Genomic DNA, 18911 nt, shown 5'->3' on the forward strand with positions numbered 1-18911 from the left:
CACCACCATCACCAGCAAGAATGAGAGGCCAGGGGGCCTCGGGCAGAGTGCGAAGAGAGGTCCCATTTGTGCAAACCATGTCCCTTCCTCCTGGAGCGCAGCTTAGGAAAGACTCTATATTACCACAGCGGTCACGACATGAACTGGAGGCAAGAGAGGACGTGGAAGGGCAAGGCCTGAGCATCCTCAAAAGCTCTCAGAGGTACTTGCTTAGGCAGCTCATATACTAACCTCAGAACAATGCAAAGATTAGAACAGCCTCTGTGCAAGGATGACATGTGAATTCGTGAAACATTCCATGTTTTTGTGTAAATAATAGGATAATTTATAGGAATCCTGTATTTTATGCATAATTTTTCGGTAAACCCACATCTCTAATTTAAAAAAAAAAGCTCTCAGGGGAAGAGATAGGCACAACTATCCCAGAACTACTGGATGCATAGCTCACAGTCTGTAAGACAGAGGGGCTTCCTGGGAGACAGTGCTGGAGGCACACTTAGTCACAGATGTCTGCCACCACCTCGCCACCCCCAGGAGCTGTAGACTAGAGACAGCATTGAAGTAAAAACATGGATGGGCCAGAGTCACACCTGGTCCCCCACATGTAGCTCAAGTCGATGGTGAATGATCAGTAGCCAGAGCCCTGAACTTGGCCTGTATCTGACGTGATTGAGGATTCCCCCAAATTGGCAAGTCAGCACCATCCTAGTATCCCAATCTCATGTGATCCTATGGAAGAAATACCCTGTCAGAGAGCCAGAGTTATCTGCTTGCCAAGCTGCCCTCCCTGAATCCTGGCCTGCTATATAGTCCTGATATAATGCCATATATGGAAAGTCCAGAGCTCTTCAGGGTATCTAGTCAACCTCATGTGTAGGATAAACATTTCTAGAATACCAAGCAGGTGTCCCAGAAACCAAGACTGAGGCCCATGTAGGTCCTTGTGGGGTTCAGGGCACCCCACCCAGAAAACACTTCTGGCCCTGCTGGCCCCAGCCACTAATGGATACTTAAATTTGGGGCTCCAGGTGGAGCTCCATTTGGCTGGATCTAAAAGTAGTACTTAGGATGGATTATTGTACGATTCTTTGTCTCAGTGATACATTGATTATTTATGTGTGAAAGTGAAGCTATACAAAAATCCCAGGGGGTGGGGATATATGTGGTATTCTTTGTTTCTAATTCTTCAGCAAGAGGTTTAAAAAAAATCTGATTTTTACATACATTACTGTACGTTTCTCCATATTTGTGTCATAGAGAAAAAAATGCATTTTACATTTGTTTTGGTTACAATGACAGAATTCAGATTATATGATAGAAGTATATGCCCCTGGGTAATTTGGTGGTGGTGGCTTACTGGAATTCAAAATATAGAGAATCAAAAGAGATAATCCAACATGCAGCTATTTTAATAAACTTCATATTTATATAATTATGATTGTATATAAAAGCCTTCTTCTTTGCTAATAGAAAAACACATTGGGTGATGTCTTAATCTTATGCTTTTCTCAGACTTATTGCTCTTCTAAATATCATGCTTTCATATTTAAAAATTGAAAAGTACTAAATCAGATTCCCAGAAGTAATAATTTCACAGTTAAGTTGAATCCTTCTACAGTTCATCTAATCATTATTTGATCAAATCTAACTCATACAGAGTTATTGTCTCTTAGGAGTGAAAACATTAATGATTTTCCTTTCAAAGTGAACTCACTTATTAATGAATAACACTTGCTGGTAAGATGAATTCTCTCATTGGCATCCATGGTGTTTTTTCTTTCTTTTTTTCTAAAATCATCTATAAATAATATATAATATTGGTTCAAAACGGAGAGACACTTGGAACAAAGACAATGGGGAGATGACTTAAAACCCAGTGAACAGTCTTTAAAGCAAAATAGATAATAGATATTGGGAAAGCAATTTGCCAGTCTGTCTCTAAATCCAAGCTCAATAACTTAACAGGAACAAATGAAACTCACTAATCAGAGGAAGATGCGTTTGAATTGGATAAGGACTTAATCCAGGATATTAGGCGTTTCACATGCATTATCAAAATTACTTGCTCTAGTTTCAACAAAAGTGCATTTCCCTCCAAAGAACAAACAACTCAAATCAATAAATATTTATTAGTGCCTACTCTGTTTGGACAAGGCAGTAGGCTGAGTTAAGTGATATCAAAACGGGTTAGTCATACCTAATTCATTTAATTGAATTGACTGAATAGTGTACTTAATCACTGAAATGTCTACCTAGACTTCAGACCATTAGTTTTTAAAAACAACTTCTTAAGAAGGCCTTCAATCTTTGGACCAACGTGGTTATGATTAGACAAAAGGATATGCTGGTTTTATTAATATTTTTCTTAAATATTTAAAAAACTTAGAAAAACAGATAATGACAGAAACTGGAAGTCATTCTAGAAAATATGGTATGTGTGATTTCCAAGAGTGACAAAGAAACAGTTTTAAAGAAACCAACTAAAATTCACCTAGGGTTAATATGGTGTCCAAAAGGCAAAGAGATTGCAAGAAATTAAAAATCTGTTTAGCAGGACGGCATTCATTCCGAAAACTTCACTACAAGGTTTTTGTCCCTCTCAAAACGTAATGACTGATTGAAATAGCCTATTGCAGGGCAAACACTGTGTTTTAATAGTAAGTGTCACAGGAAGGGCATTAGAGAAATATGCAAGCACCTTAGGGAAGCCAGGGAAACATGTGATTCAGTGTAGGGCACTAAATGATTAATCAGCTCAGCTGTGTTGTCTTTTAAATTATTGTCATCCACTTCTGTAAGTGCTCAAAGGAGTACAATCCAAGTCTGAGACATTCTATCACCCAGCAGGAGCTGAATAATATCATTTTTCCAGTTTTCTTTTTCCCTTTAAGTTGCTATCACATCATTAATTAAAGAGAGGAAAACACCAATGCAAACCTTGAAAGAATTAAGCAACATCATTAAGAAACTAAAGTAAAAATAGTGGTACCTACCATTCACCAGTTCCCAAGCTAAGAGCCTCCTGAATATCATCCCATTTAATCTTGGCAACAACAATGCAAAAGATGTTTCATCACCATTTTACAAAGGAGGAGGTGAAACTCAAAAAATTTAGGAATTTGCCACAAATCCTACAACTAATACCTGAGAAAGCCAAAATGTCAACCTGGGGTACCCAATTGTCATGGAGCAAGAAAGGGGTTTGGCCTTTAGTTACAATCTGGGGAATTGGCCTGTGGTTATAATTTACATGCCACGTCTGAGGTACTTTCACTGATTAACTGGTTGATTGATTCATTAAACAAACTTACATTAAGCACCTATAACCTGGGCCCCAAAGCAACACAGGAATCCTCCTCCTGAGGAACTTAAAGGCTAGGGATATTATTTGATTTCAGCATTAACCCTGTCAGAATTCATACCTTTCGAAAGCACTTGGTGGTGAATACCTTACAGAAATTATGGTCACAGCAAAAAATTTCCCCCAGCTTGTGCACTCTCACTAGCAGGAAGTAATTTTCAATATTAAGTGTTTCTTTGAATACTTAGAGAATTTTCTAGCCATACTGAAATATGTAGATAAAATACGTTTCAAAATTTTAAAAAATGACATGCAAACATATCTGGCAACTTCTTAAGCCCAAATGGGCGAGCAGTAGAGATTCTGAGACTTTTTGCATGCCATTTTACCTTCTTTGCGTGATGAATTCATTCAACTACTGCTTTCTGTGGTTCTCATGTACTGTCAGTATGCAGGGTTTAGATCCCATAAAATGCCTTCTCTGCTTGGACAGACATCATTTCTTAATTTCAAAACTCCACCCTTGAAAAAGTTCTAAACCTTCTACCTCAGGGCTCTAGGCAGCCTTGCTCAATCAATGGAAGTTGACGTAAGAGGATACGTTATTCGTCAGTCGGAATTCAGTTTCTGCTCTCAGGAGACATAGTCCTTAGAACTGTATATACAGAATTTACGCCAAATTTAGAAAATTATCGGTGCCATAGAATAGGAAAAATAAAATATTGTTGGGTAGGAGAATTCAGAAAAAGAAAAAAAGTCTATTTCAGATATTTAGAAACCTTGGACACTGCTAGCATCAGAGTCATTGATCTGCCATCAGTGTCAATAATCTTGCTATAAGAAATAACGTACTTTGGAAGTGAGGAATCAGTAGAAGGGAAGTTTCTATTATGACATGCTAGTCATAGCTTTTTCAACTAGAAATAAATGTCTATCATATGCTGTCGCTGAGATTTTCTGATAGTAAAGGGATATTGGCCATCCTCCGCCCCCTCCTTTATTCTACTGGATACAGCTGGACTTTTATCATCTGCAGAGGTGCAACTGAGTTGCCTCGAGTGGGCAGGGCTGTCTTCATATGTAACACAAGCTCATGTCTTCACTTAATGAGGAAATGTTTTATAAGGCATATTTCCAGGAGAGGGAAAGGACTGCCTTGAGCTATACTCATGGCAATCAGTCTTTTTTTTTTCTTGATAGGGAGCAAAATGCTCAAAAATTTCTATTTAGTACTTAAGAGTACAAACTTATTCTTCTTTAATGGAGTACAGGAAAGCCAACTGACCCATTCAAGAAGCAAATGCAGAACACAGAGATAACTTCCCTTGTTAGACTTTAAAAAATTATTTTGCGTGTTCAAAAGTATAGAATAATGCAATAAGGAATGGGGCTGGTGTTTATCTAGGCTCAGTGCCCACGGAGTAGGAGTACAAGAAGACCCAAAAGGTCAGTGGTTACTGGACAGTGAGAGCCTAACTGTGGGTATATGTGGACCTGGCAGGGTGGAAGGAGATATTCTGTAGATTTCTTCAGATTCTTAAAGGGTCTGTGGCTCAAAAGAAGCCCACACACCTCTCATTTATTCAGTCAAAGATCCTAGAAATGTTGCAACTTGCCCAACATGGTTCAGGACCTCATGGTTCATCCGCAGGTGAATATGAAGCAGTTCTTAGATGCCTGTGTTAATTCTCTTTCTATAATACCGTCTTCCATGGCTTCATCTCATCTTGGGGAATACAAGTCTTTTCCTTCTACAAACTTTTTGCTTTAAAGCATGACTTTTCAAACTGTTTTTCACAGAGACATGAAATTCATGATGGTGGTGGTGGTCTATTGGATTATGGGATTCCCTCCTACACATCCAGCAGAACGGTTATGCTTTTTTCTATTTTGGTGGTTTTGTGTTTGTTGTTAATCTATTTGGTGTGTCTATTGGTGTTCTCAGTTAAGAGTTGCTTTTTTTTTTAAGGTTCAGTTCTCTTTTTAATGTAAACTATTTCTTTGGGGTTTCTGAAATGATAAAAATTAGTTTGGGGCTACAACCTAGAGACTACCTGGTAGTCTGAGTGGTAGCTGCTTCTTAGAGTTGTGCAGTGTATTGCACAATGCTACATGACAGACTGGAACAAATGGTGGTACTTGGGGAAATAATTTTCCAGGAGGGCTTAAAATTGAAAAACACCTCTTTGCAGTGATTTGATCTCAAAACAGACTCTTTATCCTTTTATTCACATATCCTGTTCTGCAATTTTTAAGTTGTTCAGTTCACTTGTGTTGGAAAGTTTATTCTTGATGCTTCTGAAGCTCCTCAAATGAGAATTTCTGATAAAAACTTCTTTGCTTATATAAAAAAATGGTATTTTTGTAAGAAAAAAGGAATTGGTAATATATTTCTTTAGTTATTTAAATTAAGACAATTGTTAGTTTCTTGGAGGAAATTTATCTTTTTTATTCAGTGAAATGAAACAAACTCTCATAGTGATTTTTTCTCTTGAATGCCCTTTTATGCTCTCCAAATAGTAATCACTTGAGAATAGAAGATTCTATTCTCTCAGTCTACCTTTCCAACTCTACACATTTTGTCTGTTCTGTTGGTGTTAACTCTTCCTCTTAAGTCAGGAGGAGAGCTAAACATGAGATTGAGCTAAGAAACCCAGGGGACACTGACATACATATTTTATACCAGTTCACACTTAGCCCCATTAAGCCCCTGTTTATTTATCTTTCAGAAAAGTAATAGCCACATTTTGTAGAAAACCAAATAACTTAGTTCCTCCTCAATGGCCAGCCCATAATAAGATGAGGTAAAACAGTCTTGAGTTTATTTGAAAGAAAAGCTGAAGTCTGGCCAAGGAGGAGGTTTTCTAAATCCCTTTGCCTGTTAAAGTGGAAGAAAGGAATACACAACCCACAAGACCTCTGTGGTTATCTCAGACCTCTCAGAGAAAGCATTTTGAACACCACCATAGTGCATTCTTCTGAAGCATTCTGTACTTGGGGTAATACTGAGACCACTTTATTCGAGAAGATTCACATGACTAGGCTGGCCTATAGCACAGTGGGGACATGGGCAGATATTTCCACCATTTACAGTAATCTAGAGGAAATATGGAAACTTGGCAAGATGGGTAAGCAGTTGGTACTGTCAAGTAATTATGGAACACTTGAAAGCCTGCAGGTAAGTACCTCTTCAGAGCTGGCAGGTGTTAAAGGATCATTAATTATTCTCTTCACTGCTGTTCTTTGACAAACCGTCTCAAATCTCATGGGGAAAACAGGACAGCAGGCTGGATGGAATGTTCTCAATCGCCCAAGAAGTGAGAACAAAAGGGAAAGTAAGAGAGTAACTCTGTAGTTATCTCAAATTCCAAAGCACTCAAAAGGATTGTGATTAAATAGAACAACAATAGTCTTGAGAGTAATGACAACAATCAGAAGAGTCAATCAGAATAACTATCCTTGGCTCCGTGAAGCGGGAATACGTCTCAGCATACACCAAGAGAGGTGTGCCGCTTTAGTGATATTTCTCCAGGGAACCAAGCAAAGTTACAAAGAGAAAGAGTATGTCCCTGCTATTTCTTCTAACATGTGTAAGTTAGAAGGACTTTGCATCATAATGCAACTATAATCTACTTCATCAGAGAAATTCACTTTATTATTAATTGTATTTACACACACTCCATATCCACAAAACTTACAGTCCTTCTTCCCATCCCCTCATCCCCCGGTAACCACTAGTCTACTTTCTGTCTCTGTGAATTTGTTATTTCTAGAAATTTTAGTAACATCATGCAGTTTTGTTCTTGTGTGTTGTGATGATTTTACTGAGCATGATGTTTTCAAGTGGCTTGAACATGCTTCCATGTTGCAGCATGTCTCAGAACTTCATTCTTTCTTATGACAGAATAATATCCTATTGTAAGTATGTTCTACATTTTGCTTATCAAAGCATTTGTTGATGGACACTTGAGTTGTTTCCATCTTTGGGCTATTGTGAATAAGGCTGCTATAAGCATTGGTGTACATATATATGTTTGGGACCTTGTTTTCATTTTCTTTGGGTATATAGTTAGAAGAGCAATTGCCAGGTAATATGGTAATATTATATTAACTTTTTGAGGAACCACCATATTGCCTTCCACAATTAGCACCATTTAAAATTCATGTATTTAGTTTTTAATATATATTAGATAAATTGTACATTTACAGAAAATTCATGCCAAGTTCCTATATACACACCCTCACACACAAAGTTTTCTCTGTTATGAACACTTTGCGTTAGTGGGGTACCCTTGTACAATTGATGAAAAAATATTATTATAATTGCAATATTAACTATAATCTGTAGTTTACATTAAGGTTCACTGTGCTGTACAGTCAAATGGTTTGCTTTTTAATTTTATTCTAGTAACATATATTCAATCTAAAATTTCCACATTTATCCACATTCAAATATATAACCCAATGGTGTTAATTACATTTAAAATGTTGTCCTGCAATGATCAAAATCCATTACCAAAACTTTTCCATCAACCCAAGCAGAAATTCTTTACCAATTAAACATTAACTCCCCATTCTCTAACCCCAGCCCATCTCATGTTAATCTGTATTCTAGTTTCTGACTCTATGAATTTGCTTATTCTAATTTTTTAATATCAGTGAGATCATACAATATTTGTCATTTTATGTCTGGCTTATTTCACTCAATATGTAAGTTTCATCCATGCTATAGCATGTGCCAGAACTTCATTCCTCTTAATAATTGGATAGTATTCCATTGTGTGGATATATCACAGTTTGTTTATTCACTCTTCTGATGATGAACACTTGGGGTGTTTCCACAGTTTGGCAATTGTGAATAATGTAGCTATGAATATTGGTATACAAATGTCTGTTTGAGACCCTATTTTCTATTTTTTTCAGTATATATCTAGCAGTGAGATTGCCAGGTTATATGGTAAATCTGTACTTAACTTGAAGGGACTGGCCACATTGTTTTCCACAGTGGCTGCATCATTTAGCATTCCCACCAACAATGAATGGATGTTCCTATTTCTCCATAACCTCTCCAACACTAGTTATTTTCTGCTTTTTTTTTTTTTAATAGTAGCAATTCTAGTTGGTGTGAAATGGTATCTCATTGTGGTTTGATTTGCATTTCCCTGAAGGCTAGTGATGTTGAGCATCTTTTCACATGCTTTTTGGCCATTTGTTATATCTTCTTTGGAGAAATGTCTATTCAAGTCTTTTCCCCATTTTTAAATTGGATTGTTTGTCTTTTTGTTGTTGAATTGTAGGATTTTAAAAAATATATTCTGGACATTAAACTCGTATTGGATATGTGGTTTCCAGGTATTTTATCCCATTCTGTAGGTTTTTATTTTTACTTTCATGATGAAGTCCTTTGATGCACAAATGTTTTAAGTTTTGACAAAGTCCCATTTATGTATTTTTTTTTCTTTTGTTTCTCGTGCTTTTGGTCTGAGAAACCATTGCCAGACACAAGGTCCTGAAGATGCTTTCCTATGTTCTTCTAGGAATTTTATAGTGTGGCTTCTTCTATTTAGGTGTTTGATTCACTTTGAGTTAAATTTTGTATATGGTGTGAAGTAGAGGATCCACCTTAAATCTTTTGCGATGGATATCCAGTTTTCCCAGCACAATTTGTCAAAGAGACAATTCTTTCCCCATTGAGTGGACTTGGAACCCTTGTCAAAAATCAATTGGCCATAGATGTGAAAGTTTTTTTCTGAACTCTCAATTTGATTCCATTGGTCTCTATTTCTGTCCTTATGCCAGACCATGCTGTTTTTATTTTTGTAGCTTTGTGATAAGTTTTAAAATCAGGAAGTGTGAGTCCTCCAACTTCACTCTTCTTTTTCAAGATGGTTTTGGCTATTTGGAGTCCCTTACCCTACCGTATAAATTTGATGATCAGCTTTTCCATTTCTGCAAAGAAGGCCATTGGAATTTTGATTGGGGTTGTGTTGATTCTGTAAATTGCTTTAGGTAGAACAGACATCTTAACAAGATTTAGTCTTCTACTCTATGAACACAGAATTTCCTTCCATTTATTAGGTCTTCTTTTATTTCCTTTAGCAATGTTTTGTAGTTTTCTGTGTACAGGTCCTTACATCATTGGTTAAATTTATTTCTAGGTATTTGATTCTTTTAGTTCCTACTATAATTGGATTTTTAATGATTTCCTCTTTAGATTGTTCATTACTAGTGTATAGAAACACTACTGATTTTCACGTGTTGATCTTGTACCCTTCCGCTTTACTGAATTTATTTATTAGCTCTAGGAGCTTTGTCATGGATTTTTTCAAGATTTTATGTATATAGGATCATATCATCTTCATATAAGCACAGTTTTACTTCTTCCTTTCCAATGTGAATCCCTTTTCTTTCTTTTTATTGCCTATTTGCTCTGGCTAGATCTTCCAGTACAATGGTGAATAACAGCGGTGACAGTGGGCATCCTTGTCCTGTTTTTTTCTTCGTTCTATTAATTTTTTTCTTGATTCTATTGTATTTTTTTCTTCATTCTATTAATGTTGTGTATTGCACTAATTAATTCTCTTATGTTGAACTACCCTTGCATATGTAGGATAAATTCCACTGTTCATGGTGTATAGTTCTTTTAATGTTCTGTTGGATTTGGTTTGCTAGCATTGTGTTGATAATTTTTGCATCTATATTCATAAAGGATATTGGTCTGTAATTTTCTTTTCTTGTAGTATCTTTATCAGGCTTTAAAATGGAGGTGATGTTGGCCTCATAGATTTAGTTGGTATGTGTTCCCTCCTCTCAATTTTTTTGGTAGAGTTTGAGCAGGATTGGTGTTGATTCTCTTACAATGTTTGGTATAATTCTCCAGTGAAGCTCTCTGGTCCTGCACTTTTCTTTGTTGAGAGGTTTTTAATTACAATTTCAATCTTTTTACTTGTTATTGGTCTGTTGAGATCTTCTATTTCTTCCTGAGTCAGTGTAGGTAGTTTGTGTATTTCTAGGAATTTTTCCATTTCATCTAGGTTATCTAATTTGTTGGTATACAGTTGCTTATAGTATGCTCTTACAATACTCTATTTTTGTGGGGTTGGTGGTAATGTCCCCCCCTTTTATTTCTGATTTTAGTTATTTTTAGTTTCTCTCTTTTATTCTTTGGCAGTCTAGATAAAGGTTTGTGGCATTTGTTGATCTTTTCAAATAACCAGATTTTGGTTTTGTTGATTCTCTCTATGGCTTTTTTTTTTCTCTAATTTATCTCTGCACTAATCTTTGTTATTTCCTTCCTTTGGCTGATTTTGGGTTTAGTTTGCTGTTCTTTTTCTAGATCCTCAAATTGTAAGGTTAGATCTCTGATTTGAGATCTTTCTTCTTTCATAATGTAAGTACTCAGAGCAATAAATTTCCCTCTTAACATGCATTTTGTGCATCCCATAGATTTTGTTATGTTTTGTTTTTGTTTTCATTTGCCTCAAGATATTTCCTAATTTCCCTTGTGATTTCTACTTTGAACCATTTGTTGTTTAGAGTGCATTGTTTAATTTCCACATATTTCTGAATTTTCCCATTTCTCCCTGTTACTGATTTCTAGCTTCATTCCATTGTGATCAAAGAAGATACATTGTATGGTTTCAATATTTTTGAATTTATTGAGACTTATTTTGTGACTTAACATATGGTCGATCCTGGAGAATGATCCACATGCCCTAGAGAAGGGTATGTATTCGTGTATTCTGCTGCTGTTGGATGAAGTGTTCTACATATGTCTGTTAGGTCTATCTGGTTTATAGTGTAATTCAAGTCTTCTCTTTCCTTAATGATCTTCTCTCTAGATATTTTGTCTATTATTGAAAGTGATGTATTGAAATTTCCTACTATCATTGTATAACCATCCATTACACCCCTCAAATCTGTCAGTATTTGTTTCATGTATTTTGGGGCTCTGGTGTTAGGTGCATATGTATTTATAACTGTTATGTCTTCTTGTTGAATTGACCCCTTTATTAGTATATAGTGACCTTCTTTGTCCCTCATAACAGTTTTTGACTTAAAATTTATTTTATCTGATATGAGTATGTCTACCCCAGTTTTCATTTGGTTAGTATTTGCGTGGCATATCATCCTTTCACTTTCAACTGATTTGTGTTTTAACATAAGGTGAGTCTCTTGTAAACAGCAATATTTCAGACATGGATGTTTATTCATTCTGCCATTCCTTACCTCTTAACTGGAGAGTTTAATCCCTTTACATTTAAAGTCATTACTGATAATGCAGTCTTTCTTCTGCCATTTTGCTATTTAGTATTTGCAAGACTTATACCTTTTTTGTCCCTCATGCTTGAAAGAAAGGTGAGCAAAGTTGGAAAAATTTGATCTTTGCCTTTTCTGACATGACATATCACCTGTGAACCTCAATATCATACTTAGCCTGCAGAGTATTCCTTTTTTCTTTCTTTCTTTCTGTTTCTTTTTTGGTCCCAAATTACTTTATTTGAAGGGATGGTACAGATGAAAGAACTTGGTGGATATTGATACAACTTATAGAAAAGGTAAAGATAAACCCAACATGCATGCACTGCTGTGGTGACCACGGAAGTCACCCTGTGGCTCTGGGGAAGATGGCATAAGGCTTAGCTCTCATCATCACTGTTTCCCAGAGTGTGCTTGTCAAAGAGATACTCTGCCAAGCCAGAATCCGGGGCCCCCATCTTGTGCAAGTTGGTTTTGTAGTCACCCAGTTCTTTCATGGACTTCACCTGCTACTTCAGGTAATGTGTCTCAGTGAAGTCACACAAGTGGGGGTTGTTTTTGTCAGTGGCCAGTTTGTGCAGTTCCAGAAGTGACTGATGCAACTTCTTTTCCAAGTGTAATACACACTCCATTGCATTCAACCTGTCCTCCCAGTCATCTCATTCTGGTTCCTGATATCCTGAAGGAAGATTCGACCACCTTGTTGGTTCCGTAGTTTCCTAAGTTTCTCAGCATATTTCCTCTCCTCATGAGATTGGTGAAGAAAATATTTGGCAAAGTTTTTCAAAGCCACATCATCATGGTCAAGTAGTAAGACATTGACAGGTAGACTTAGGATGCATACAGTTCCAGATTGATCTGGCGTTGATGGTGGCCTCTGAGTCCTGGTTGTAGTTCTGGTGTATCACCTGTGACAGGGATGTGGTCATCATGGCGGGTGGTTGAGGAGAGATGTTGGCTGCGCAGTGCTGGAGCAATGGCAGAGGGCTGCTCAGTGTGGCCAGCCAGTGTGGGCAAGTGCTAGGTCCGTTCAAGCACTGTTAAAGCAGGCGACTGGAGACTATTCTTCATAAATGAGCAAAGCATCAATTATGGTAGTCAAGTGATGACTAAGATTGCATATGTCTACTCACTTTTCTTTCATAATTTATAACTGTAATAAATGTTCACCTACTAAATTATATGTGCATGTTGCGGATGACCTTTTCTTCTATAGGCAATGGCTCTAACATTTGGAATGGAGTTTGGAGGATGTTAATGTTATAACAAGACAAACTTGAAGGATAAGGACAAATAATGAAGACATTTTGGGGCTAGAGAAAGAAAGTTAAGGTCTAGAGCAAAAGCAAGAATGGTTGTTTTAAAATATGATCATAGTGGTAGTACATGATAAGAAGAGAATTCAGAGTCTTTAAGGAGGAGATCAGTAAGGGATCTTTGGCTCAAACTTGGGGTCTGGCCAGAAAGAATCTAGGAATCCAAAGTACTGATACTGTGACAGGCAGGCTACCAGTTTTGGACATGAAATAGGTCTTAAGATTGGCAATAAGATTCATATATTACAACAAGCTGACTTCCGTAGTTAAACTGAGTGCCTCTACTTGCCTATACATAATTAGCTTGCATTATTTAAGAATGTCTTGAACCCCTGAAACCAGAACAAATGACAAAAACGAGAAATAATGACAGATATAATGAAAGAAAAACATTTCTGAGTAAAAGAGCCCTAAATATGCACAAAGAAAAATGCTGTATTATAGCTGGCAAGAATAATGAAAAAGAGATCCATGCCTTGACACACAATGACACTTTTCTTCAATTATGAGAAAAAACTAAAAAATATGGACAAAATTACTACAAAAGAACAAAAATCAGATTGGTTTCATATTTCACTTCAGTTTGAGATATAGGAAAAGTATAATTATACAGCTACAGGATTGTAAGGGGAAAAGTTGTACCACAAATGTCTATACTCAGCAACTTTATTATTTAGGTGTGAAGGCAAAAGCAAGGCACTCTTTCAGGCAAGTTTTGAGGGAAATCACATTATGTCATACTGTATCTGAAGGATGCAAGACTCCAAAGTAAAAATTCATAGTCATAGAATAAATGATTAGGGCATTGAAATCAGTAAAAAATAAAATCAGTTGAGTACCAATAAATGTCCATGTAAAATGCTGAAAATTCCAGATTATATTAATAAAGCTAGGAATATGGTGAAGTTGAAAGGAATTTAAATATGTACTAAGGACCTAGATTCACAATGGAGGTATCAAAAGTTTGCTTCATACTTTTCTTTGAGAATGAAAAATTCAGATTATTTAAGTCATGTTTATTGAGGTATAATGTACATGCATTTAAATTCATCCTTTTTGGTGTCTAATTCTATGTTTACTTGTTTATTTTCCCCATTCATGTCCTTATTTTATTACTCATCTAACCATACATTGGATAAAGGGGGTGTCAGTCACAAGGTTTTTAAAATCACCTGATCACAAGATAAAAACTGTATCATTATACAATCATTATCAAAGATGAGGGCTACTGGATTACACGCCAACAATTTCAGGTTTTTCCCTCTGGCTATTCTAATACACTAGAAACTGAAAAGAAATATCGATATAATGAGTCAGTAGTCATAATCGTTTGTTAAATCCTAACTTCTCAATTACCACTCCTCCCTCTCATTTGATCATTCTCTTGATCTTCAGGTATATCTGGGCAATAACCATTCTAACTTCTTCATGCTGAAAAAGGGTGTCGACATTATGGGATAGCAGAATAAAACTTGTCGATGTTCTTGGAGAGACTGGTACCTCTGGGTTTCAGGGTGTGTCTGGCATAGGAACAATCTGGAGGCTTTAATTTTCTCAAAAAATAAAGTTAATAAGTAAAATTTTTATATTCTTAGCTACAGCCCAGGATATTCTTTAGGGTTTTGATGAATACTGTTGGTTTGGGGCTTGGCATACTGTGACAATTTGAAATATCTGGCTGAAGTTTGCATTAAGAACCTCCAGAATCACCTCCCAACTCTATTTGAAATCTCTTAGCCACTGAAACTTTATTTTGGTTCATTTCTCTCCCCCTTTTGATCAAGAAGGCATTGTCAATCCCACAATGCCAGGGCCAGGCTAATCCCTGGGAGTCATGTCCCACATAGGGGGGAGGGCAGTGAGTTTAGAAAAATACAGCCTTTTGACATATCAAATACAATAAGAATAAATGGCTTTATATTCCATAATAAAAGACAACAAATTAATAGGATAAGAAAATATACTCTAACCATAGTTCCTTACAAGAGATATAAATAAAACAAAATAACACAACAACATTAACAGTGTAAAAACAGGGAAAGATTTGTTAGCAAACATAAAAAGAGAAATACTAATTCATTGGTTGGTCGCTTGCTTGCTTTTAGTCTGCATAAAAATGATTACTTTTAGGGAAGTAATCAAGAACCTCTCCCCATTTAGACACCTGATCCTTAGCTATGGTTAGGACTGCAGCGTGAGGGTCCTATTTTCCTTGTAAGAATGCTTGGGATAATAATTATTACTCAGTTATGCTTATAAATCAAGATAACTCCAGATACATTCTGTTGAGTGGGGTGTTCATGCAAAGACATGTAAAACTATTGAGAGCTGCTAAAAAATATTACTTTGTTTCAATCTGTGGACTTTTACATTTGAGGCATATGCATTTTCAAATCCTTATGAATGCATAATAGTGTGCACTCCTGCACACAAATACACACGTATCTACAATGCATTGGGCACCTTGACATAAATAAAAGTACCCACAGTAGATTTCCCAACCTTATCTGTTGCCTCATGTTCATTCCTTTTAAAAGCTACCTTTCCTCATTGAAACAGTCTAAAGAAACTTCAACAGTCTCCCAGCAGTTTCTGTACAGAGATACAAATGACATATTTTCTTCTCTTCTCTCTCCACAGTTCTGCCTTTTAACAGGAGTGAATGATTAAAAGCAAAGCCATTATCAATACAGAAATATTGAAAACCCAGAGATAAGAAAAGAAGCTTTAATTATCTTTTGTAAAAGGGTTTATGGGTTAGATAACACACGCAGGAATAGGTACATTTTTAATTGGAGTTATAGCTATCATTCTAGAGCTACAGTAGTTGCAGTGTTGCTGAATAAGTGAATTTTAATTCTCAATTAACCAACTGGATCAGTTGGACAAGTGCAGATGACCATTAGTTTCATCCTTTGGGATGATAAAGGACAAAGGACAAAGAGAGAGAGAAAGAATAAACAAAAATGAATCATAAGACTGTTAGTTTCTAAAAGACTGAAGACTTTTAGTTTCTAGGACAAAAAGCTCCCTGCTTACCTAATTTTCCAGACCAATAGAGGGTGTGTGAGGACTTTTGAAAGTAAACTCTTCTGTCTTTTAAGAAATCTCTTCTCATGAGGATGATATACTTGATATACTTTGTTTTGTAAGTGAAGTTATGTGACTGGTTTTGAGTAGCCTGTTTTATGTGGATGCAGGTGTATTGCCTGCATTATGAGAGTTTTTAAAAAACATGTGATTGAATGAGACCACCCTGTAGTTTTGAAATATGCTCACTGGCTATGAAAGAAAGTCCAGCATATCTAACATTGTGTGTGTGTGTGGGGGGGGGGGGTCCATTCATCCCTCTCCTGCCCCACCTCCATCACCATTTCCTCTACTCACTACCCACCTAGTAACATGTTAACAGCCCAGAATGAATCCTTCCTGATTTTCCTCTGTATATAGGGTTTTTTGTCATTACCGTTTTTTTTTTTTTTTTTTAAATGCTATATTATGCACACTTATCTGTATCTTGCTTTTCTTGCTTGAAAATACCTCTTGGGAATTTCTCAAAGAAAAATTGCTCTAGCTCAAATTCGTTCTTTTTAATAGCAACATATTATTCCCTGTGGATACACCAGAATTATTCAATCATTGTCCTTTTAATAGTTTTATTTTCACTTGGGATTTTCTTTCTAGGATACTCGTTACCAAAAATGAGATGGCTGGCTCCAAAAGCATGCCAATGCTTAATTTTAAGAAATGTTGAAGAGCGATTTCCAAAAAGTGCCAACATCTCACAATTCCATGATCTATACTATGTTCTTACATCCCTCAGTATACACATATACACCTATAATATGTGTTTTAGTCTTTGAAGTTCTGCTATGCTGATAGGTATAAAGTGATGTCCAGTTATTATTTTAGTTTGCATTTCCCTGTTAGTTACTTTGAACTTCTTTTCATATGTTATCAGCCATCAAGATGGGTTGTTTGTGAATTGCTTTTAATATTCCATTGATTTGCTTTCTCATCAATATAAGAAATACCTTTGCATATTTAAATATTAGTCCAATGACTGTTATCTGCTTTGCATGTTTTTTTTTCAAAGAGCACAATTTTTAATTTGCTTTGCTTTTGACAGATTCATATTGTCTTTTATATTTTCTGAGTCTCCCAACTGGGATAAGATTATTTCCCGCACTTTTACATTTTCTTGCGTGATTTCTGTTATTTTGTATTTTACATTAAAAACAATTATCTGGAAATTATATTTATTTTATTTTCTTTCAGATAGATGACCAATTGTACCATCATCCTTTATTAAACAATTCATCCTTTACAGACTTAACTGAAATACCACTTACTTCATATTATTTCTTAATATATTATGGGATGCACTCCTGGATTTTTCTAGGTTGCTTTTATAATATTTATTTCTAATTTCATTGGATTCTGATCAGAGAGAGAGAGACCTATAAAAATTAATGTTTGGAGACTGGTGAGCTGTATGTTTTAGTTACTCCTCCAGGAAAGTAGGTAAAAAGCCAGGAACTGCGTGGACTGGACACCACAGAGCAATCTGTCTTTGGGCATACTTCATACAACACTCATGAAAACGTGGAACTGCTGAGATCAGCGAAATCTGTAAGTTTTTGCGGCCAGGGGACCCGCGCCCCTCCCTGCCAGGCTCAGTCCCGGGGGAGGAGGGGCTGTCAGCTCCAGGAAGGAGAAGGGAGAATTGCAGTGGCTGCTCTCATCGGAAACTCATTCTACTGATTCAAACTCCAACCATAGATAGACTGAGGCCAGACACCAGAGACTCTGAGAGCAGCCAGCCCAGCAGAGAGGAGACGGGCATAGAAGGAAAACAACACGAGAAGCTCCAAAGTAAAAGCAGAGGATTTTTGGAGTTCTGGTGAACACAGAAAGGGGAAGGGCGGAGATCAGGCCTTGAGGCGCATATGCAAATCCCGAACCAAGGCTGATCTCTCTGCCCAGGGCACCTTTCCTTAATGGCCCTGGTTGCTTTGTCTATTAGCATTTCAATAACCCATTAGATCTCTGAGGAGGGCCGTTTTTTGTTTTTTTTTTTTTTTTTTTTTTAAATCCTTTTTGCTTTTTCTAAAACAATTACTCTAAGAAGCTCAATACAGAAAGCTTCAAAGAATTGAAATTTGGGCACGTCAAGTCAAGAGCAGAAATAAGAGAGCTCTGAGACAAAAGGCAATAATCCAGTGGCTGAGAAAATTCACTAAACAACACAACTTCCCAAGAAAAGGGGGGTGTCCGCTCACAGCCACCATCCTGGTGGACAGGAAACACTCCTGCCCATCGCCAGCCCCATAGCCCAGAGCTGCCCCAGACAACCCAGTGTGACGGAAGTGCTTCAAATAACAGGCACACACCACAAAACTGGGCGTGGACATTAGCCTTCCCTGCAACCTCAGCTGAATGTCCCAGAGCTGGGAAGGCGGAGCAGTGTGAATTAACAGAGCCCCATTCAGCCATCATTTGAGCAGACTGGGAGCCTCCCAACACAGCCCAGCAGCCCAGAACTGCCCTGGGGGGACGGCACTCACCTGTGACATAGCACAGTCATCCCTCAACAGAGGACCCGGGGTGCACAGCCTGGAAGAGGGGCCCACTTGCAAGTCTCAGGAGCCATACTCCAATACCAAAGACTTGTGGGTCAGTGGCAGAGACAAACTGTGGCAGGACTGAACTGAAGGATTAGACTATTGCAGTAGCTTTAAAACTCTAGGATCATCAGGGAGATTTGATTGTTAGGGCCACCCCCCCCTCCCCGACTGCCCAGAAACACGCCCCACATACAGGGCAGGCAACACCAACTACACACGCAAGCTTGGGACACCAATTGGGCCCCACAAGACTCACTCCCCCACTCACCAAAAAGGCTAAGCAGGGGAGATCTGGCTTGTGGAGAACAGGTGGCTCGTGGACGCCACCTGCTGGTTAGTTAGAGAAAGTGTACTCCACGAAGCTGTAGATCTGATAAATTAGAGATAAGGACTTCAACTGGTCTACAA

The 18911-nt window shown here is 37.2% G+C and overlaps 1 non-coding gene and 1 pseudogene across 1 annotated transcript; one reads left to right on the plus strand and one right to left on the minus strand.

Moving 5' to 3' along the window:
* Positions 1-202: 202 nt before the first annotated feature.
* On the plus strand, positions 203-306 carry LOC119511939. The gene has a single exon (XR_005212280.1). It is a non-coding gene; the product is annotated as a U6 spliceosomal RNA (small nuclear RNA).
* Positions 307-11940: 11634 nt separating this feature from the next.
* LOC119511701 lies at positions 11941-12489 on the minus strand (annotated as a pseudogene).
* Positions 12490-18911: the final 6422 nt, after the last annotated feature.

The sequence above is a fragment of the Choloepus didactylus genome, chromosome 16, assembly GCF_015220235.1.
Source record: "Choloepus didactylus isolate mChoDid1 chromosome 16, mChoDid1.pri, whole genome shotgun sequence".
Lineage (NCBI taxonomy): Eukaryota > Metazoa > Chordata > Mammalia > Pilosa > Megalonychidae > Choloepus > Choloepus didactylus.